General features: G+C 38.3%; 1 protein-coding gene across 1 annotated transcript in view; it reads left to right on the forward strand.

The window, feature by feature from the left end:
* TRPM3 (transient receptor potential cation channel subfamily M member 3) overlaps nucleotides 1-24,978 on the forward strand; it is a 288,488-nt gene that overhangs the window by 41,606 nt on the left and 221,904 nt on the right. The gene's annotated exons all lie outside the window — the stretch shown is intronic.

The following is a 24,978-nucleotide window of genomic DNA, read 5'->3' on the forward strand; positions in this document are numbered from 1 at the left end:
GTGCCTTGTTTGGCAATGTTTTTCATGTTCTCCAATTGTTGGGATCCTCTAGGAGCTAGGAAACACCGAAGAAGGCAGTAAGTGCACCATCTGTGGCAGCCTCTACTGTTTCTTCCTTTATAGATGATAAGGAATTTATCCTGTTTTTCTTTGGTTTGCTTTTTTGGTTATTGTTGCTTCCAGCATTGAATTAGTGAGCAAATCTCATTGCCCAGGAGTTTGAATCTCACTGCCAGAATTTACATTTTTCTCAATGGAAACATGCCATTATAGGAAATCTTTGCTGTTCAATGGGAAAGAAAATTAGTGCTTTGGCTGATTTTAAGAAAAACAAGATGGTCAAACTGTTAGTGATAAACAGACCATTCAACCACTTGGTGCTTTTGCATATATGTATTTTTATACGTAAGATATTTATCTTACCATATCAAGTGCAATGAAGGTACTAGGTAAGACAATGTCAGCCAGTAGACTGCTTAGTAATGTAGCATAGAAAATGCTCAATAAGCAATCAGATGCAATGAGTTTGGTCACTTACCCTGCACAAGGTTACTGATGAACTGGGGTGTTTAACCCAGCCATTGTCACCATTGAACAATACTTGCAGTGTGTTTGCTAGGAAAGGCTTAGGTCATTGCTACAGTTAATTGCACACTGTTCAACGTGTTTGCTATAAGCAGGAAGTAGAAGATACCAAATGTCCAAGGGCAATGCTTACTCTTTGGGAAGCAAGGTACTACCAGGATTAGAGTTTTGTCTTTATATACCTGGTACATCTGTTAATACTCCTAAATGACCTGTGAGCTTTTGACATGAAGAACAACTATTAACCAGCTGTGGCTTTGTGGCCATTCTTTTTTCTTATTGATAGTAAGACTTTTCTTGCATGCAGGAAGCGGGAAGTGGGAAGCTCTGTGATTCTAACAGACTAATACTGCTGAAGTGAATTTTCCCATAAATGTCTGCAGTACCCTCAAAAGCCTTTTCCATTTTGGAATACCAAAGCTAAGGCTGAGAGAAAGCCAGAGGAGAAAGTTGTCTTCATGAACATTTTCCAGATCCAGATCAGGCCCTATGACGAGTGGTTCCCATGGCAGTTGCTGGCACGTAGATTGCCATATACACACATGCACATAGAATAGGGTCCCTCGCCCAGGGGAAGAGTTAGAAATGGTGTTTAATGAGAAGACAAGGCAAACTGCGCTGGTCAGGCACAGTACACATCAGATAAGTGTACTGCCAGTCCTGTTTGCACATGAATGGCCCCTTGTCATGGTTTAACCCCAGCAGTGGGATGGGGGAGAGAATCAGGAGGGTAAAAAGAAAACTCGTGGGATGAGATAAGAACAGTTTAATAGGGAAAGCAAAAGCCACGCACACAAGCAAAGCAAAACAAGGAATTCATTCAGTGCTTCCCATGGGCAGGCAGGTGTTCAGCCATCTCCAGGAAAGCAGGGCTCCATCACATGTAACGCTTACTTGGGAAGACAAATGCCATCACTCCTAATGTCTCCCCTTCCTTCTTCTTCCCCCAGCTTTATATGCTGAGCATGATGCCATATGGTATGGGATATCCCTTCGGTCAGTTGGGGTCAGCTGTCCCAGCCATGTCCCCTCCCAGCTTCTTGTGCACCTGGCAGAGCACAGGAAGCTGAAAAGTCCTTCATTTAATATAAGATCTACTTAGCAACAACTAAAACATCCCTGTGTTACCAACACTGTTTCCAGCACAAATCCAAAACATAGCCCCATACTAGCTACTATGAAGAAAATTAACTCTATCCCAGCCAAAACCAGCACACCTTTTTTATCCCCTTTTTTGTCCGTGCTTATTCCTCCTCCATGCTCATTCCTCCTCAAACCACCATGATCCCTCCTGGTTCTTCCCCTCAACATCCCATAATTAGTCTTGTACAAGCCCAAAAGGCTTTTTCCGGCATAATGAGTCCCACAGCTCTGTTGGCCATAGCCCAGCTGTCTGTGTGAGGATGCAGAGTCAGTGGGCCCCAGGATCACTAGTGGGGCTGGCCACTCTCCTGCTGTCACTTGGGGAGCCCAGCCAGGGGCTCCTGGAGGGGTGACCAGGGATCCCCACCTGCTGTTCCCTTGCCCACTTTGTGTTTGTGGAGACCAGCCTCTGATAGCATAGCCCAACAACAAGGAGAAAGGAAATCTGGATTCTTTAGAAAAATCAATTCCATGCAACACCCAGATAAATAATGGACTACTAGCATGCAAGGTGCTCTAAAATGTTGTGAGAACTAGGGCTTGAAGTAGCAGGAGGGAGAGAGGGATGTAGTTCTTGGTATTGCAAGGCAGAAGGGGGCTGTCTCCTGCTTAGGGACGACCTCCTGCTGATTAGCAATCCCTGGCTCTCCTGAAACAGAGGTCTCCTTCCTCATGTCACCTCATGTTAATATGGGAAGTCACTCTAGAAAATTTCTCAGAGAAGAAGCTCTCCAGTATTTCATAACTTGGTAAATCTCAAAACATTCCCTATTGGCATTGTGACCGTTATGTTTTCAACACAGTCCAATGAAGTGACTGAAATGAAATGAAGTTGAAGTAAGAAAATTGAATATGGTAAAAAAATTTATTTTCAACAGTCTTTTCTATCAGATCGAAAAATTTAGCATAATTCCATGAAACATTTTACTTCTAATTGTAAATATTTACACTTCTTAAAACTGGGTCTCTTGTGTTCAAAACTGTAGGTTATTTATAACATAATACAGTATAATATAATACAATATACTACCACAGTATTATAAAAATTATATTTATTTGCTTGATTATGTATGTATTTTCACAGTGCTTCTCAGCTCCAGATCTTCTGTTTTATTAGTTCTTACCATCTCCTAGCACTAAAAAGAGTGGTTTCATTTTACTGGTGTTTTGCAGGTTGGGAAACTGAGGCAAAGTCCAGGAATAACTTAAGTAAGATTATTCAGGAATTTGCTGGCAGAGCAGCAGTTTCAACCTCCAGTCATGTCTCTGAAGGCGCAGCCATGCTGCATCTTGGATATAATGATAGGAACCCCCCAAATTTCCTTTTGCCAGAAACACACTGTTAATGTAACCAGATTTAAGTCAAGAGTGACATCCAGTGGTCAGACCCATTTTATTTTCAAGACTGTTTTCATTCCTCTGGCTAAGCACCAGTAATCTAAGTATGACCTAGATTAATTTAGTCCCTCTTCTTTTCTGAGCATCTTCTGCAGAAAGATGGATTCTGAAAAATGTGCACTGCTCAAAAAACTGTTCAATGAATTATGTCCATGAATCCATTTTGGCATCTGGACTGCTTTGAAATTCCTTGGTTGCAATTATTCCTTTATGTCTCTGCTGACCATAATTTATAGATTGTATTTTTGGATTGATGATTTTTTCTTTGATTCTAGATATGAGAGTTACATTTCGCGCTTTTTTATTCTTTATCCCACAGCTGCTAATTAGTGTGTAAATTATTGCTTGTTACCAGGCTGACCCCACAGACTCAACTGATATGTATTCCTGTTACAAAAAGTATTTGGCAAGTTAATAATTCCTTTTGTTTCTAATCAATTAACATGAAGTTAATCAATGAACGTGGTCTGAACTAAAAGATAGCTGAGTCACATCATTTAAATGGGCTATTTTATTTTGGCAATTAATTATCTGAGCTGAAAAGAAATTACATTTCAGAAAGGTGACATGAGTGTACTCATTTAGCCCACACTGCCTTTTGTTGAGCTGTACCTTAATATTATATTCTATCTCACAATAAATTGCAAACCAGAATCTTCTTTCTTAGGAATAAAAAAAAAACAAACAAAACATTGGTACTGAAGTAATAAGGTATTTTATTTGTAGCAAAATTATTTTGACTTTTTAAATTATTATTATTAGAAAAGAGCTCTTCTAATGGAATTGCCATATCAATTTGTATTAAGATAAAGGTATCTCTATTTAAGATATTACTTTATTAAAACCCCTACTGTTTCAATTAGGTGTATAGAAACACATTCTGCTAGATAAGACTAGCAGATAAATATCATAAATTTCATTTTTACAGCAGTAGTGAAGTGAAACTTCATAAAAACAGAGGCCTAAGCTTGGATATCCAAGTTACTAACATACTTAAATTCATATTCAGAGGGTGCAGTTAAGGGATTTGTTTAGTTTATTTTTGTTTCTTATAGTTTTGGTGGGAGGGGGGGTTGTCACACATTTTAAGAATTTATTTCAACTTCTAAGTAATTTATTTTTGTTGATCTTCAGAACAGCTGGAGGGGCAATTTGCTTTTCCTGCTTTGGGTGAGTTGCCTTTTTAGAGAGGCGAGCACTGGCTCGGATAAATTCATTTTGAATTTTATATTTGTGTATCTATTGGTTTATTAATTTTTTGATTGGATTCTGCTGGGTCACAATGGTGATAACAGAAATTACTGCCTTGTGTATGGGTGCATTAAAACATTTGATCCATTTTTCTAGGCATACTTTACCAGTTATTTCCTTTTACATGTATGCCTAGAAAAATTAGTGCCCTTGTTTTTGGAGGGGATTAATGCCCTCAGGAAAGTACAAAAAACAATTTTAGTCTGCTGTTTTTGTCATAAATAAAGTTAAAAAACATCACATGGTAAGCACTGATTATTATTTCTGGCTGCAAACCCAATCTAGCCTTCAAGACTAAAATTTTTTGCTTGTTGAATTTTGTGGCAAAATAGTCATGTTTCATCTATGGTAGTAATAATATAAGCTTAATAATTGCAATGACAGAAATGTAGTGTTGCATGCAGTATTCTGTGTTCATAGAGAATCTTTTATCCCCAAAAATGTCAGTGCATTTCACAAGCTAGGTATGTACTAAGGCTATATTCATCACTGAAAGGGGAAGATACACATCGTCTGTCATTACTAGCACATATCAAAAGCCAATTCACCAAAAGTAGGCAAAACACGTAGGCCCGTATCACTGAGGGTGATGGCAGAAAGTTACCTTGCATGGCATGTTGCAATGCAGTTGCAAAGAGAGGAAGAAAGTGGTGATATTTGACTCAGGAGTGCTAAGTAAATTCTCCTTTGTAGTAAACATATAATAGAGATTTTTTAATATTTGGGATGAGTAGACATAGGATTTCATGTGAAATTTTTTTGTCTGGTGAGACTGCAGAACTTGCTATGATTAACGAAAGTAAAGCAATTAATTATGTACAGTGTCAATTCAGCATTCCACAGACTGAATGTCATGCATTGAAAATCACTGGGATATATTCACAGCCTTCCTTTCAGAGCTGACATTATCTTTCACCATTGATCAGAGAGTGTTAAAAATTCAAACTGAAACACAGATAAATAATTGCACTCACCTCTTTGGTGAATAAGTTGTTCTTGTTTTCAGTGCCACAAACAGCAATACTGTCAAGTCTTATATTTTAAGGTACCCCTCACTTGACTTGGTATGTGCAAAATCAAGGACAGAAGGCAAAGTGTAACTGTGTGGACATGCAATGTTTCCCTTCTTGCTCCTGAAAGTCCTCGTGTAGGTTCAACACTCCCCCTTTTCCTTTAAGCCTCAACAGGATAAAACATTCCCTCCCTGGAGTGAATGTTAATTCACTTTTATTCTTATTCGCTCTTACACAGCTTATTCACTCCCTCACTAATTCCATCTTTGCCTGCCTGGAGTCCTCATGCAACTGTCTTCTCCAATACATTTGTAGTAAAGGTTAACTTTACAGTTAATTTTACTTCAGTGAAATTCTAGTCTCCCTTCTGCTTCCCAAACCATACTCCTGTGGCTTAACGAAAATAGCTGTGATATGCTATTTCCTTTTCTTTATTATATGCCTGGAAGTGGTTTGGGTTGTGTTTGTGGGAGGAACTGCTCTCACTAGTGCAGAGACGCTGGGTTCTTAAGGTTCAAATCAGTTTAAGTCATGAGCTTATATAAAAGTGGAGGAGGGGAAAGGGATGACTGCATGCTGGGTTGTACAACTTGCATTGTACAACTAGCTGCCTCCTGTGTAACGTATAGGAAGTGTCAAGGTGGGGTCCTTCGAGGTACTCTAAGGCAACTGGGACTCTGCACTATGCATTCCTATTTGCATGCATTGCATGTTACAACAGGGATTTAAGAAGAAGAGATAAAATAATCACCCATTTTTTAGGAGCATAATGAAATGCTGCTATAAACTATCTGTACTGGGTTTGTGTGGCAAGGTTTTGGTAGCGGGGGGGCTGCAGGGGTGGCTTCTGTGAGAAGATGCCAGAAGCTTCCTCCATGTCCAACAGAACCAATGCCAGCCAGCTCCAAGATGGACCCACTGCTGACCAAAGCTGAGCCCATCAGTGATGGTGGCAGCGCCTCTGTAACAGCGTATTTAAGAAGGGGAAAAAAACTGCTGTGCAACAGCAGCCAGAAGAGAGGAGTGAGAATATGAGAGAAATAACTCTGCGGACACCAAGGTCAGTGAAGAAGGAGGGGAGGAGGTGCTCCAGGCACTGGAGCAGAGATTCCCCTGAAGCCCATGGTGAAGCCTGTGGTGAAGCCCATGGTGAAGCCTGTGGTGAAGACCATGGTGAGGCAGGCTGTCCCCCTGCAGCCCTTGGAGGTCCACGGTGGAGCAGATATCCACCTGCGGCCTGTGGAGGACCTCATGCCAAAGCAGGTGGATACACCCGAAGGATGCTGTGACCCTGTGGAAAGCCCACACTGGAGTAGGCTCCTGGCAGGACCTGTGGACCCATGGGGAGAGGAGCCCAGGCTGGAGCAGGTTTCCTGGCAGGACTTGTGACCCCGTGGGGGACCCACACTGGAGCAGTCTGTTGCTGAAGGACTGCACCCCACGGAATGGACATGTGGAAAGGATCCACACTGGAGCAGTTTGTGAAGAACTGTAGCCCATGGGAAGGACACACTTTTGAGAAGTTTGTGGAGCACTGTTTCCTGTGGGAGGAACCCCACGCTGGAGCAGGGGACGAGAGCGAGGAGGAAGGAGCGGCAGAGACAACGCGTGATGAACTGACCACAACCCCCATTCCCCGTCCCCCTGTGCCACTCGGGGGGAGGAGGTGGAGAATTTGGGAGTGAAGTTGAGCCCAGGAAGAAGGGAGGGGTGGGGGAAAGGTCTTTTAAGATTTGGTTTTATTTCTCATTACCCTACTCTGATTTGATTGGTAATAAATTAAATTGATTTCCCCAAGCCAAGTCTGTTTTGCCTGTCAGGGTAATTGCTGACTGATGTCCCAGTCCTCATCTCGATCCATGAGACTTTCATCATATTTTTTCTCCCCCTGTCCAGCTGAGGAGGGGAGTGATAGAGCGGCTTGGTGGGCACCTGGCATCCAGCCAAGGTCAACCCACCACACTAGCATAAAGGAAAAACAGTGCACCTGTTCCTGACACATTCCTGGAATAATGTTGCTGAAGGCCTTGGATAGATGCCTACTCTTCTACCAAGCAGTAGTTAGTTTTTTAAGTCTGAGCTCATGTTACATAACTGGAGAAAAGAAAGCAAATCATTGCATTTGCTAATTAGTTCCTCCATACAAATAAAGGAGAATCAAATATTAAGAGTTTAATTAGTTGTTAAATAAACAAAGACAGTTCCATTCTTAAATAGTTAATAAGGCTTAATATTAGCTTTCAGAAAATCAGAGGTATGGTCTTGAGGCCTCTTTGTTACCTTATCCCTCAAATACACGTTAGTCACAAGAAACCTTAAATTTTATTCTTGTCATTTTCTGTAGACAGATTAACAATGAAGGCAGAGAAGAGGCATAATCAAAGGTTGTAGTTATTGTGACCTAGAGAACTGATGAGAGATAGTGCATAGCTTTTGTTCCACTCATTAATTTGATGTAATCAGTTACAATGAATCAAGGAGAACTCACTACAATAGCATCTTCCATCTAAAATGAGTTATTCAGTGTGGTGAGCATGCAGCCTTTCAAAAAAATGATCTATTTTCAAAGAAAGTCTTATCACAGTTATTGAAAGACTTCCAACAGTTCTGTTGTAAAATTATTTCCTTTCATAAATAGTATTTCTACTGTAAATCTCTGAGTAACATCAAGAGGGTAAGCAGTGCTTATTCAAATTGAAATTTAAGAGCTGTGCTTTCTACTGAAAAGAAGATTAGTCTGGTGATATTGCAGATGTTTGAAGTGTTGCATTTCATATACAGATAAATAAATGACCTCTCTTGCTTCTGGTTTAATCATTTTAGTTCCTTCTGAAATAACAGTATGCTATTTGCTTTGGTGGTATTACACTGACCTCATTGTGACTCTTGTTATTTAGCGGTTTTGTTTTAGCTCTGGAGGAAGTACTGGACATTAGCGTAGAAGATGGTTTCTCTGGACATAGGTAGCTCATCAGTTAATATAAACCAGTGTGACTCACTTGAAGTAGATCTGATCCTGCTTTACTCTTTTCAGAATCAGTTTTACACTGGCAATCTTAGAGTTTTGTCACAAGCAGTAGGCAGTCTCATGAGGTCCTGCAGTCTGATGAACTCTCTGATATTGCAATATCAAAGCAAGAACACACCATGCAATGATTACACCATTGCTGGCTACTGTTTTACCCTTCTGTCCCTTGTAGTCAGGCTTATCTCATCCTTTCATGCAAGCACAAGGCCTCTTTGATATCTCTTCCATATTTGTAACCCATCAGCGCACAAATGTGCAACTACTGAAGCTAGATGCAAATGAGTACTGAGATGCTCGTTAAAGCAGGAGCAAAAATGCAATACTAAAGGCAAAAGTAGAGAATGCACAATGAAGTTAAATAGATCAGTTCAGGCACAGAGAAGCATATATTGTGTATCAAAGGCATCTTTTTGCCCTTCTCCTTTAAAATAATTATTAAGATATAATTAATAATAATAATTATAAGATATAGCAATTTTGAGTAAATTAAGTCAGAAATTTTAATGTTTCAATTTTCGTATTTCCTTTGTCACAGTTTCTTTTAATTTCATTCAAAACATTCCTTAACAAAATTTCTTCTATGGAATATACAAATAAGAGTAACAAATACATTCTAAATTAACATGTGCAAGGAAAAGGTTCAACTTTTATCCATATATGAATCAGGTTATGTATGTGATACTTTTTTAAATTGCATTCCTATAACTAATACAGACTGGTTTGTTATTGTTTTCCACATATCATACAATATGTACGGCTGTGTGCACAGAGATATATATGAATATTTCTTTACACATTTACAAAAAACTCAGAAAGTATTTACATGAGTTGTCACCTCTCCTGCCTCAACATTTGTAATTTAGATAATTAACTAATTAACATTAATTTTATTTATCCCCTCATGAAGATTAATCATTCCTAACATTTGAAACTGAATAATAATGTTTAACTAAAAATTATGCTTTCCAATCTCACCATTTCATTCAGCTTATCAGTTAATTAAATGCTTTGCTTGATGTTTAAGAAAATCCAGCATTTTAGTAATAATAAAGTACTGTTGCTCAGTTTATGCAGATATATTACTTTAGTGAGAATTATTTGAAAAAATTGCTTTAGTTTTTGATCTGTATAGGTTTACATACAGAAGCTATTTTTGTGCTAATACCTGAAGTATGGGCCAGCTCGTTTCGAGGCTTTTTCAACCTTGCAGGTGAGATATTGATGAGATATTTGATCTTACTCTGCTCCCCTTAAAATAATTCATAAGATCGGCCCCAGTTGGAGGAGGGAAGTTCTCCTCCCTGTCCATGGGTGACCACCAGCACCAGCTGGCAGCGACAGCAGTGAGGAGCAACTCCCTGCCTGCCTGGCTTTCAAACTGGGGGACGAAATGAGACAGCCCTGGCTTTGTGGCCCTGAAGGCTTGATTTGAGGGTGCTGTGACTGACAGTCAAAGCTGTTAATAATTTGAGTAAGGGGCTAATTAGCAGCAAATCCAAGCCCTGATCCAGGGCTAATACACAGTACGATCACACTTGTAATGGTACACCTTCTGGTAGCACTGAAGCAGAATACACAGCATATCAGTGATGCTGTTGAAGCTGTTTCCCCTCAAATTGAAAATGTCTTATTTGGCAGAGTTTCCATATTCTTCAGGCTACTTTATATATAAATTCTTATAGGACGGTTGTTCACCTGCTGCATCAGAACTCAGACAGTGCCGAGTTTCTGGTGCTTATTTTTTATATTGCTAAAAGCTCCAAAGTTATTTCTTACAGAAGCAGTGGATTTATATTTTATGCTTTCAAGAGTGCTGACTGTCCTTAACCAGCTCACTGATGAGTTGAATGACATGAGTGAGAAGTTTTGAACCAATAAGAAGCTTTGAACCAAGAACAAAGTTGTTAGTTGATTTAGAAAACTACTGATACAGCTTCTGTTGTGACATAGGATGCATTAACTGAAATGTCTGTAGCACGTAAATGAGTGGCTTGTTACTTTGGAGTGGGAAAAACTGTTGTCATTATAGTAGTTGTTAGAGTGCTTCCATGGAAATCAACAGGAGACATCTCAGCTGAAGAGCCCTCTTCTCTATGTATTTTTTTTCTTTCTTTACAGAATATTTCTGGATTACGGAAGGATTTTGAATGTGTGTGTATGTGTTGATGGATCTTTAGAAATCTGTGTGTTACCATTTTCATTAGTTTGTGAGGTATGAAGGAAACTTAATCCTTTCTGGAAAAAATTTTTGTGATGCAGTCTGGAGGTACCTTCATCCTAATAGTACAGTCTGTTTAGCGCATACCATGTTGGCAAATGAAGGTGTTCTCGAAAAGGTACAGTGCTAGACAGGAAGCTGCATTTGCAGAAACAAATAAAAATGAGAACATGAGGCTATTCACCCACATCACCACCAATTCACTCTCTGTGGTTTGCCTTCTATCATCCACCCCTTATTGTTTTCTGAACTCCTCTTTTTTATTCAAGAGGGGATCTGTTAGAAATCAGTGACCCTCCTTCAAAAAAGCCCTCTAGCTATTTCTTAGCTATTTCTTAGCTATTTCTTAGCTATTCTTAGCTTATCCTTAGCTATTTTGGACCTCAGAACTAATTATTACCAGGTGGAAAGGCTTTTAGGAGTAGTTCAAGTCCAAGCCTCTCTTGGACTTCGATAGGTACTTCGACCTGAGGGCATCACACTTAAGGGCTTGGGCACTGTCCCACAGTTTACAGTGTGTTGTAGCAACTTCTCCAGATGAAGCAGACAAAAAAACTCTAAGTAATAAGATGATATGCAAAACTGAGTTAGAGCTAAAAAACTGTGTTTGCACATCACAGTCCATGAATCCCAATAAGCTGAAGAAGGAAATGAGACCTTTGTGCAGAGGGCTTGTGGGCAGAGACAGAACCAGCATCAGGATCTCTTGATTTCTACTTCAGTGTGATAATTGGCAGAGCTATAAAACTTTTGAATGTCTGCAAGAAGGATGTTCTGTGTGAGAATGATAAGCAGCAGTAGATGCAAAAGGAAAATATATTAAAAGTAGGGCAACTATAAATTTATTTTCCTTTATATACCCCTCAAGCTTATAGCAGACAGCAGTTTAAAGGGTCAGTCAGGAGCATCTTCCAGAGCAATGTTGTTTAGATACTTTGCTTAGAGACATTTATGGTCTCTTTCATTAAATTATAATTTTATTCACCTTTTAACTCATCCATCTCTAATTAATTCCTTTAGAACACTCTATCAATGTGTTTCACAGTTTAAATAATACTCTAGCTGAAAGAGGTTTTGTTTTTACACTTGCAGCAAAATTCTTAATTCCTAACTGTTTTTATGAGAAATAGGGAATTACCATTCCCTGGTCCCTCTCAACAGTATTCATAATACTTTAGGTTTTTTATCTTTTCCCTTCCTCTCCCCCTTTTATTTGTCTCAGGTGGAAATACCTTGTCTCTTACACTATGTAGTACTGTAAAAGTATTTCATACCTGTAATCATCCTTGTTGTCATTCACTATTTTTTCATAATTATCCTATATCTTTCTTAAAATCAACTAACTAGAGCTATATAACTTTTTATGTTTTGTTCTCCAATCCATTCCCAATAATTTGTAAGGTTCTGTTTGACTTTCTGATGACACTTGGTGCTGAAACGATGTTTTCCAGGAATTATTCATGACAATTTCAAGATCTTTTCCAAAAGGGAATGGCTGAGCAGAAGCCATACTTGTGCTTTTCCCCTTGGTGTTACTGTGTACTTTCTGTATTACATTTACCATTTTATTGCCAATTTATTCAGTGTTACAGGAAGCCTGTATTTCCTAGTTGCCTTTAGGAATTGTGTGTTCTGAATAATTCTGTGTTGTATAGCATCCCCTTTTCAGGTCATTTTCCAGTATGCTAAACTGTTCGCAGTGCCTGTAACCTTTCCCACATTGTGATGGCTGCTTCATACCTCAACACTGGTGAATGTGGAGACTCTCTTCCCTCACATGACATCTTTGTTTCTTTAGGAGGCTTTGCGACAGACTTGTTACAACTTCCCACAATATTCCTAGACACTATCAGCTCACCCACCTGCTCATTGAATCTGTCACAGAACTTCACCATATTTTTGGGACATTTTTATCTACAAAGCTGTATTGATTTCTCTCCAATACAGGTTTTTTTATCATTTTGCTTTCTGTGTTTCATCATTATAGTTTCTACTAGTTGCCTTGGTACAGATCACAAACACACCTGTCTGACTTTTTCATATCATTTCCAGACATGATTTTGCAACCTTCTGTTGTTAAAAACTTGCTGACTGCACTGGGCCAGGATTTTACTCAGTGGTCATTATGTCAGAGAGGCTGAAGGTACCAATTTAATAGGATTTCAGAAATACATTCAGGTATGATATGTGTGAGATGTTTGTTTCAGTAGACTAATGCTTGATGATTTATTTCCTTTGGCTGTCTTAGCTGTCAGTTCTGTTTCATGAATTATTGTTACACCAAATGCCACAGTAGCCAACAAGTCACACTCTGTACCTGCTTCTCAATCTGACACAGGGATGTTTGATATTAAAAAAAAAATTAAGAAGAACAAATTCAAATTAGAATGTTCCCTAGTTTTTTTAGTATCAGCAATATTTTCCATTGAAACATTTGGCTCATGAACAGACAGGAGATAACATAAAGATAAGAGCATTCCCAGGAGGTTAGAATGAAACTTGTTAATGAAGAACGCAGCAGCATGCATATTATGTGGGATTATCTCTAAATATTACCATAAAAAAGTTCAAAGGCTTTGCAGAGATTCAGTTAATCTTCCTTAAATAACTTTGCAGTTCTAGGTGTTTGATAATAACACCTACAGCATGTCAAATGTTTACTGTAAATGCACAACCAACTTTTCATCTGTAGACACTGCAGATTTTATTTGCAGTTAGGAAAGTTCTCGAATACATTTCTTCAAAACTATGAATAATACTTTATTTTCTTGGCATTTGTCTACATTTGTGTATTTGGCACTTACTAGTAGCAAATATATGAAGCGAGTGGCTGCATCTGTTTCAATTAATTTTAGCAGGAACAAAGCCAGGTCCTGAAATTGCAAGGCATCATCCCTGATTTTAGGTAAAACTTGAAAATTTTGTTTCTCATGGTTGTGGGGAGAAGACTCTGAAGAATGCTTGTCGAATCTATAATCTTCTCAGTATCAGGACCCAGGCTTTTCTCAGAGAAGGATTATTAACTTTGCAACCTGCTGCAGTCAACACTTCCAAATTATACTGTGGCCCTGCTCAATTTGACTAATTAACAGGGGATTTTGAGTTGTGTCCATGATGTCTGACAACTAATTCTAGAGAATGCTTTTCTTTAAATAGTAGGAGGGCTTACAGAGAGCAAAAGGGAGTGTACATATCATAGGAGAGGGCTGTTAAGTGGTTGTCCTGTTCTTTGGAAGTAACTCCTGTTATGACATCTTGCATAATCAGCATAGATTTCTACATAGAAAATAGTGTTTTACAAAAATCCAGAATAACTTTAATACTTATAAATATAGAAGCCAATTATTTTTCTGTTAATTTTATTTCACCGGATGCTTGCTATACTTCCTGATTTCAGGTTTATCTTGTAGTAGCTTGTTTTACATTTTTATAGTGATTTTTAAGAGACCTTGTTCTTACATCTGTCTCCATTTAAGATGTAATACTCCTTTGTTTCTTTGCGCTCTTCCTCTCAAGAATCACCTACTGTAGTATAGTTTACATGAACTCTGTTGCTGCAATGAATCCAAATTTCAAGATGTGTAGGGCTGTCTGCTACAGCTTATAGGGCCACTGTGCTATGATGGTGCTTCTGTTTCTGTACTGGCTACTAAATGCTTTAATGACAGAGCTTAAATGTAGAAAGCCCTAACTGTTTTTGAGCCCTGGGTCCTAGAAAACAACCTCTTTCTTCATATGACACCAATGCAGTTTCAGTCAGTATACTGAGCAACTTCTCATTTGAAAGAAAAGAAGAAAGCGTCACTGCCTCCGAGCTCTCTGAGCTTACACTGCTTCCAGGGGACTTCAGGTATAAAAACTGTCAGGGCACTTCAGCAGAAGTTAACCTTTCTTCCTTACTGGTGCAAGAATTATTTGAGGTGGCTCAGTTGCATCTGATGACTAATTGATACAGTTTTATCCTGTTCTTAGCTCAAACCTTTAATATCGCATCTGACAGTAGGTATAAAGCCTAGCTCAGCACTCTTTACAAGATCAGTCAGGCCAAATCATCTATGGGAAGATTGCTGGTAGCTGGGGAGTGGGGGTTTTGTGCTCTGGCCTGACGGGTGGGTGTGTGGCTGTCCCTTTGGACATGCAGGAGGTAAAGAATCTGATCCGTGTTAGATCAGATAGATCTGGGAAACTGAGCATGTGTCTAGAATATTGCAGGCTCTTCTGGTGCAGGAGTCTAAACTATGTAACAGAAAACATTACTAAAACTTATTGACTAAGTCAGTTAAGTCAGTGAAGGACAGCTTGACAGCTGCTTTTTTTTTTTTTTTTTGAAGGGATAACAGAACAATGTGGATGAATTTTCAGTTTTTTTAAATTATGACCTAGAGTCACACATCTGTTCCTAAATAAAAAAGCTCTGATTTTCTGAGGCAATACATGTTTGCAACACCTACTGATAGACTCTTTGAAATGTAAGATGTTTCTTAAAAACTAACATTGGGTTTTCAAGTTTTAAACTTTGATCTTTCTTTAACTTCAGAAGACTCTAGCATGCTTATACGGTATTAATGCCTCAAAATAACAATTTTACCCCTCTCAGAATTGCAAAATACAAAGCCAGTAATAGGTGCAGTTTCTTGAATCTTGTATCCTATTTCCCCTTCTTGATTTTTTTTCCTTCCCTACCTCCACCCCCAGTACCATTGCAGAATCTTCATCCTGATACATTTTTGTCACTGCTGTATCTCTGTTCACTGCATGTATTCGTTTCCCTTTCTCTCTCTTTCCTTTGTAAGCGAAGTAATCTGTCTCCTTGACCCCAACCCCACAAAGATTCAGAGCTCCCTCATTTGAGTCTTCCTTTTGAGGTGTATGGGGCAACCCTTTCCAGCAGTGGAGAGTAGTTCCTGTTCGATCTTTCTCTTCCGATCAACCTGTCACTTGCAGCTCAGTAGAAGAGTCTTCAGATCTTCTAGCCTATTGAGATGCACGACTTTCCCTTGAACTATGCAAATGACTAGTTATATACAGGAAATTCATTTAGGCATTTCACAATGATTTATTAACATCCAGCTTGCAAAATTCATGTTTTCAATCCTACAGTTCATACAATCTTTCCCAACAAAACATATTTAGTTAACTAGACTGAAGATATTTTTCTAGGTGGAAGTAATAACAACCCCTTACCTTTTAGCAAATAAATTTTTAATAGGAGCACAGTATATAGTGACACAATGTGTTAGTGCATCCACATTTAATCTGAGATTAGAGTTACTAGTTCAGACCACTGAACAAAATTAATTTAGGGAGTGCTCCCATTATCTTAAGTCAGTTGCAACATCTGAGTGTTTCATAATATTTCAAGAGGTGATTCAAGGCAGGTGCTCGGTGCAGCTTTAGTTATTTAAATAATTAGCTTACTTCTTACAAGGATTGAGGATGCAATGGCAGAAGACTGTGCCCTTTTAACACCCATTTATGTCACAAAACCAACAGAGAGCAGTAAATAAATCTGAAGTTCTAGCAATGTTTCCCAAAGGAAAACCTTAAGATTGGTACCAGGAATTGCAATTCATATGACCTGGCAACCTTCCTGCATAAACTTACATAGCACCCACCTGTACTGCTTTTGGTGTCAGAAATCATTGACTTTTCCCTCACTTATATGAACAATGAATTCTTTTACAGACCAGAAGTGAATTTCAGATTTCTGCCCGAATACATTCACATAATATGTACTAGAAGATTTGTGATAAATTTTGCAAAATATGAAACCAGTAACTCCATTTATTTAGAGACAGAGACTTCAGAGGTAAAATCAAATCATTCTAACATTATTTTCAGGGGATCGTGTCAAGGCTCATGTCTTGCTGTATGTTATGCATGTAGAGCTAATATTCTAATGGTTCTATGCACCCTTTAATATTTATGTGAATAAGGATTGAAATAATCAGAGGTATAATCTGTGTTGTTACACACACACAAAAAAACCCACCAAAACATCTGCAATGGCATACCTCATATAGCTCTGTTTTTAAAAAAGCATACTGAAGAGCTGTGCCAAATACTATCAATTTTATTGGTGACATTAAATTTTATTGCAAGGTGTTGATCTGCATACGTTTTTACTTGGTCTTGTCTAAATTATTTTTGCAATTATTGTTTTATTTAAATTTTCTCCAGACATAGGATGAAAGTTTGGAAATTCAGGTTTGATACAGAATCTGTCATCACCATATTTCTTTAATTCCCTCTGTCTTTAGTGTCTGGCATAGACACAGCTTATATATATAGGAGTTAATTTACATTTCTTTCTGTTGATAGAGGATCATTTTACTTAACCACCATATTTAATTTATCCTGAAAGTGCATGAGTTTTTATTGTTTGATCTCCAGCTGTAACAGACAAGCTCGTTGACTGTTTAAGTATGATACAGATCCAAAGCCAGTTTCAGTGCAGCTGCAATACTACTGTTGAACTTTTCTCCATCATTAATAATTCTCTTTTATTTTGAACTCATTTGTTTAAGAAAATACTGGTAATAAACTGACTTTGCTAATGAACAGTCTGGTGATAAATTAACAGAACAGATATATTTTTACTGTCAGAGACAGTGAATCTGTTATCAACAAATGAATTGAAAGGTGGTAAAACCAAAGAAAATAGGAAGGGATTCCCAGAAGTCCCTGGTATGGCATAGAGCTTGGCTGTTCCCATCACTGTGCTGCCAAAGAATACCATGTTTTGAACTGAAAATAGGTTAATTGTATCTTGAGCTTTGATGTAGTATGTGGACTCACTGCCCTAGTTTAGAATACTTAAAACTTTACAAACCGTATGGATACCAGCTTCAGAAAATCTCATCTGATTTCTCTTTGTTTTAGTCTTTTCCATGAACTTGTCAGAAGAGAATGCGCTAAAATTTCTGTTTGTGAAGTCCATGTACTGTGTATGAGATCAGAGGTCAGGAAATATGACAATGAAGTGTTTCAAAAAACAGTAAATTTAAAAGCCATGGAACATTTAAAGAAAATTAAGAATTACAGCCAAAACCTGAGTAGTTCTTTGTAGACCTGTATAACAGTAAGTGCTGTTTTGCTTTATGGGTTCTTGGATACTTTGAAAGCACTTTTTAGATTACTTCCTTGGTGGGGGAAGTGTGCAGAGCCAGATGTAAAGGCCTGTGTAAAGCCAGAGAGACACTATTACAGTATGTCTCTGGGAATTAACAGGGAGTAAAAACAGCCAAAGATTAATCTGATAGCAACATCCTTAGGGTCTATTGTCCTGGTTTGGGCTGGGATAGAGTTAATTTTCTTCCTAGTAGCTGGTATAGTGCTGTGCTTTGGATTTTAGTATGAGAATAATATTGATAACACGCTGATGTTTTGGTTGTTGCTAAGTGGTGTTTACACTGGTCAAGGACTTTTCAGCTTCCCATGCTCTGCCAGGTGCAGAAGAAGCTGGGAGGGGGCACAGCCAGGATAGTTGATCCAAACTGACCAAAGGGCTATTCCATACCATATGATGTCATGCTCAGTATAGGAACTGGGGGAGCTGGCCAGGGGGCAGCGGTCGCTGCTCAGGGACTGGCTGGGCGTCGGTCGGTGGGTGGTGAGCGGTTGTATCACTGTTTTTTTTCCCCTGGGTTTTGTTCCTCTCTCGCTCTCTTGTTGTTTTCCTTCTCATTACAATTTATTATTAGTAGTAGTATTTTTTTGTTCCAATTATTAAACTGTTCTTATCTCAACCCACAAGTTTTCTTACTTTTGCTCTTCCGATTCTCTCCCCCATCCTACCAGGTGAGGAAGCGGCTGTGTGGTACTTAATTGCCGACTGGGGCTAAACCACAACATCTATGTAACTTAAATATATCATCAAAGTAGATTTTTTAAAAGTACAAAAAGGTAATTTATTTTTTTTAAAAAACAAATTGCACATAGGTAACAATCGGAAGAATATTCTGTAGAAGATACAATCTGAGTATGCAGCATGGGTGATATACTTTCTGGGTAAACCAGAGAACCTCTTTTCCTTACATTTTCTGAGGGCTTAAAGTTTTATAGATCTATACCATCAGCATTTAGTGCTGTAGCCTTCACCTATACCAGAAGTTCTGTTAAAATCTAATGGTGTGAAGAAGTACTGTGATATCTATCCATCAAAAAATGCTAAATATTTTTTTAAAAGGCAAATCTTATGGTGGATTTTCTGATAAAGTGCAATTAGGCAAAAAATATCAGTAAATGTATGTGCCTTGATTGTACCAGTACCAGACTGAGGTTCCACAAAAATATGACACCTAAATATGTACTCGTTCATGTGAACACATATTCACTGAACTAAAGGAGATTTATTTGCATAAATACCATTACTCATGTACACACATTTCTAACTAGGAAACCAAGAGATTGTCATGCTGAAAGATTTAATGTAACACTTCTGACCACTTGGTAAGTAAAAGATCTTCTCTCCTTCAGTTACCTGGAAGACTTTCACACTTGATCACAGCAAATCTTTCCCTCCGTAATGCAAATTACCGACTCTCAAAAAAGAACTTATCTCCTTGAAATAGTTACACTCTAAAATTTCAGAAAGCATGAGATATTTCTTACTTGCTCAGCATCTCTGTTTGAACCCATTAAATATACTGAGGTTTCTCTGAATATTAAGTGTCACCTTCTTGCTAGCTAGAACTGAAATAGCTGTGACATGAAGTCAGGCAGGCATTACCTTTTCAATGAATTATTTAATATCTTGAGTTCTGCTATAAGTTATAGCAGAATTTGAAATTTTCTGGATGATACGAGTCATGTTCAGACATTATTTAAAGTCACATGAACATAGTATTTTTCATCCAAAATACTTTGACTGTGGAAGAAAACCCCAAACAGTTTTTTTAGACCTATCTTGCTTTCTGTTGTTTCTTCCAATCTCAGTACTTTTGCTGACTTTTCTTACACTGGCTTTCTGCTTGCGTGATGACCATTTACACAAGCATTGCCCTATGCTAATTGTGATTCACTTATGGTTTTTCCCTGTTGTTGAAATGAAGTTGAATATCAAAGAAACCAGTCGTAGATCAAAGTTTTTGGAAAAACATTTTTGCTGGAGTGTATGCACTGGCTTGTAACTGCTGTTGCATAAAATGAGCTGGCTTGTTCAAGTTCCTCCTAAAGTCAGCATTGTTAAACAACATATAAACCATTACTTTAGATTTTCATGTCCCATGGATTGACTTGGAAACATTTCTAAAAATTGACAGAGTTAATTAAAAATAACTTATTTTGTCTCTCTTTCGCATTCAATGGATGTTTTTTCTGGTTCTGTGTTAATGGGGTCTGCTGTGCTAACATGAAATACTGACAGAAAGCCTAGCAAACGTCTTTCCAAATTGTCACCAGGATCTGTTCAAACAGTATGATAAATGTCAAGTTTCAATCAAAAAATAAATGGTTCTGTCCTGTAGAGACAGCTCCTGAGCTGATGAGATTCGTGTTACTTTATATGCCATATACAGGCAGGCCCAGGAAGTAAGTAGCTATTGTGGATATTTAAAATGGACAGAAATTCTGGCTAACTGCTCTTCCTGTTTTAATCTAAGAGTGTCTACGTGGCATGTTCATTTTTAAGGATGGTAAAGTAGAATTTCAAACTTTGTATCTAAATTTTCCATACCTAAGAGTTCTCTTGAAAGAGCACAGATCTTTAGCCCTGCCTTGAGCATACTCATACCCTTTTAGATGTCTTTGCAGGTTTATGTTTGCCCATACTCTTCTTGTACAAGATTCATTTTTTTCCCACTTGGAGTAAACTCTGGCATCAGTCTCACTTACTTCCACTGTAAAACATGTCTGACAACTGAACTGACACCTCCAAACAAATTTCACACATTGTAGCTAGAGCTTGCTGGCCTTGTATGACCTGTAGTTTAGGAGATGGATTTTGGTGGTGCTCTATCTGCACAGAGTAGGACTGAGAAATTGAAAAGTCAGGTTTCTTTCAGTATTTATAACTTTTCTGCCTAGCAGTGATGAATAAAGGTCCTTTGCAGATCAAATTTTTAGGTAGATTGGTTATGTTACAAACTGAAGTGTTGTGTTCTAGAACTTACTCTTTTTTCCAGTAAGACTGCCTGCAAGATGTTCATATTGAACTAACAGAAGTGGCAAGGAGGCTGTGTGTTACTTGTATAGGGTCCATAGAATCATAGAATGGTTTGGGTTGGAAAGGACCTTCAAAGATCATCTAGTCCAACCCCCCTGCTATGGACAGAGACATCTTTCCCTAGATCAGGTGAAAGATATGAAGAACTCTATAACTCTTTTTCTCTGCCCATGCTACAGTTTATGTCCTGTAAGCTCTGGTTATTCCAAATAAAAATTTATAAATATAAGACTATAATAAAGAGAGATTGCCTTACAAAATATTAATTATTATAAATATAATTAAAATTCATGCAAATGCTGTGATACCTAGAGAACTTAGATCCACAGAAATCTTTTCCAGCCACTACTGTACCGAGCATCCCTCCGTACAGGATACCCAGGGCAGTGTTTGTCCCAGTGTGGAGCTAAATGTCTCCAGTGACCACTGTTGCATCTGTTCCATGTGCAGCTTTTAGGATGTTCTCTGAAAATCTTCCTTTCTGTTGCTAAGTTTGATCTTATTATGAATAGTCTGAAAAAAAGCCCTGCGCTTTGAGCTTCCTCTGGCATGTTGGCATATCTGCATGTGCTCTGGCTCACTCCAAACTGTGATACTGACAGATTATTAATTGCTTTAGCTTTTCAGGTACCAGTCATGTCAATATACTTTTTCATTATGAAAATCTGAACTGTTTGGCTTTCATGATAAAAAAAAGATATGTACTTCAATAATGGTGAACCGTTTTAGATTACACTTTACTTTTCATGTTTGTTTGCTATTCAGGATTGAGTATATTTTACTTGGACAGACTGGAAACAAGTCTAGGAACAAAATGGCTGCCATGTTGGGCACACACAGAAAGAAATGTAATATTTTTATGTTCAGAAAATAAATAGCATCAGACTTTTCAAGCTACAGGTGCAAAAATACTCTGAAAACAATACAGGAACGTGAGAAGAGCACGGGGAATGTAACTCACGAGCCCTATCTTCACATGAAAAGAAATCATGTCATTCACAAAAGAAATCAAAACAGTTAAGTAATTTTATTAATGCTGTTCTTAAATCTGTGTGTGTGCCAAAAAATGCTTTGAAGCTTTCAATATAGAAGATACATGCAATGTTTAACTGAACATTCAAGCTCACAGAAGGTCACTGTGGGTTGGATATGTCCAGTCTCATATTAATAAAAACCTTTCTGAAACAGAGGAGAGATTTGGAGGTAACCAGGTCAACCTTTTGGAGTTGTTCAGATAACTTTCAGTGCTTATTTTCTTCTGCTCTGACTGTGGAAGAAGTTGGAGATGGTTACTGTGGTACTCCAGGACTTATTCTGGAAGATCAGGTGGATGTTATTAACCAAGTAAAGAGGCTTTTTCAAAAAAGGGGGAAACAAAGATGGATTGCTTAGGGGTGACTTGCTGGCTGGTGATTCCAAGAATTAAGAGAAATGTTGTTTTCTGTATGTTTGTGGTTGCTTCTTCTTGCTGAAAGCTGGGGGGTAACATCTGGGAAGTGCTCCTAAAAACTTAATACAGCTTTACAATTACCTCTTTTTTGCATATTTCTCAGGAAAAACAGAAAGGAAGTTAAAATGTTCTGAATTTCCTTTGTGACCCATAATGATGCCTCTCCAGTAGTAGACCTGAACCTTTTGGAGAGAACCTCCTGATCATCCCCATTCACTATGGCTGGCCCCATCCTGGAAGGATGTCAGAGAGCACCATATCAATTTCTTTCAGATGAAACTAAACAGGAAAGTGCATGACAGGAGCATGCATCTTGTGCTTCAACTTCTACTGGGCATTCACTCCCTGGGAGCAGATTAGGATAAGTCCAAAGTTAAACCCTCCTAAAAGCATACATTGTGGACCCTCAGCACCAAGTGTTTGACTCTGCTAATCTCCTATGGGCTAACACTTGCTATTGTAGACATTACCTAAATTTATTAGCTGCACAAATTTCACAACTCATACTAAAGCAAGTTACTTAGAAATTAAGAAATTATCTTAATATAAAGATATAATATCCTTAATATTTTTTCTTAAACATAATACCACTAGAAATCTTAAGACTTATACTAAAACAAATAACATTCTTCACAAATGCTTTTTAAAGAAATGTTGATGCCACTCTCTTCTTCCCTCTGATTTTGCTCATTCAGAGGTCTCTGTAAATTCTTCCAGGATGCAGTTTTTTTCAGCTTTTGGCCCATGCATGAAAGCAATGCAGGCTTCTGGATACATTGAGATCAGCAGGAAGAATAGGACATTTTCAGCTGTGCCACAACAGCACATGCAGCCCAGCTAACTATAATTGAAAATCATTGAAGTCTGAAGGTCTTGACCCAGCAAGCATAAAACTAGTAACTTTGCCATATTCTAATGATTATATAATTGATTTTCCTTCTTTTTTTAAGGTGTAACCCAGTACACTCTGCAATCACCTTCCATGGAAAGTATGGGTGCATGCCACTTCTGAAAATTAGGTATTAAGTGTACATCTGATGGCAAGAATCCTGCCCCATCATCTTATGTTGCATCTCTTCTGGCAGAAGCCAAGACCTGACTGACAAGAGGTCTGATAAATCACCCTCCAGTCCCCAGTAGGGCAATATAGATGCTTATGCTTGCATTGTCTGTATTACACTTCTGACAACTGGGGTTAGAGATCACTCTTGAAAGTTGTCATGCTCTTTTTGTCCATGAAAAAGAAACTTAATTCGAGCTCTGTCTCCCTTTTTCCACTCTGTGGTAGTAGATGGTGTCAGTCTATTTTTAGCATTATCCACTTAACTCTGGCCCTTGAGACATCTGATTGAAAAGAGAATGACAATGTGAAGATAACTACTGATGATAAAAAGTAAACGGGTCATTCTGCCACTCCATCACTGATTTTCAAATCTCTAATACTTGGAAGCCTTTTGGGATCCCCTGTGGAACTCTTCCCACCACAGTGCATTTCTTGAGGGAGGGGAATGGAGTACTCCTGTTAAAAGAGCTCTCAGTTTGATAGAGGGGAAACAGGCATTGTATACATAATGAAGGTACAAACTATTTTGACACAAAATTGTAGCACTTTCAGAATATTCTACATTTTGTGTAATGGTAAGCCTCTAAGGAGTGCTTTTAAATGCTTTGTTGTTGTTAGACAACTTTGAATTGTTTTGAGATAACCCCATTTTGAGGTAGCCCTATTTTGTTCCTTTAATTTTTCTCTCCCTGTGGACATTTGTTCTATTATTGGAACAGCATCATTTAAACAAGTGTTTCTGCAAGCATTAAAACCAGTTTCACAGATTTGCCTTTTTTTGGTGATTGACTTTGGTGTTTAAACTGCTGCAAAATTTAATTGAAACTTTTCCTGGTTTGAGGGCATTTTTCTCTTTGTCTTTTTTCGTTCTTCCACGTGGACCCACTGTGCCAAGTAATGCATATGCTGCTTCTGCATTTTTCCTACTGTTGCCAACACCTATGGGATCACTTCCTTCCCAGTTCTCTATAGGCTATTTTAGGACCTTGCTTCTCTGTGACCTCTTTTATCCTGACCAGTTTGGATAAACTCAGCCACTTGGGTCAAAAGTTTTGGATGTAGGGAATGGTTGTTCTTCTACATGATTATGAGAAGCCAAGCTAAAAATAGGAAGAACACTTGCCTGACTTGCTTTACTTTCCAGTCTCTGGCAGGCCTGGGTCTGAAACTAATGGAAATTTTATAATGGGAGGATTCAGGAGTTTTTAACAAAACCCACTCAGTAATAAGTCACATACCAGTTCCAGGTCTATTGAGATGCTTTCTGCCACGTCTCCACTAGGAATTTTGCTATATTTTTGCATTTGAGGCCCTGGAGACAAAAAAGATGCTGAGAAGTACTGAATTTCCCACAGGAATGCAGAACATCTTACATCTGAGATGGTGACCAGGTTTAGGCAAAATTTATTTTGGCTCCATATCCATACTGGAGACCACTATACAATTAATGGTTATTGACCTCATGTATTCTGTACCTGAATTTTACTGAGGTTATAATATTGAACCCGGTACCTTATGCTGAGCTTAGAAACCGGTTTCAGAGTCAACAGGATCTGAGGATTTGGCAAGAAATACATAAAGAGAAGGGAAAGTCACTACAATGACAGATTCTGGGACTGAGAGTTCCTGTCAGAGAGAGTTAGATTGAAAGGGTAGGCAAATGA

Source organism: Ciconia boyciana, chromosome 4, assembly GCF_034638445.1.
Source record: "Ciconia boyciana chromosome 4, ASM3463844v1, whole genome shotgun sequence".
Lineage (NCBI taxonomy): Eukaryota > Metazoa > Chordata > Aves > Ciconiiformes > Ciconiidae > Ciconia > Ciconia boyciana.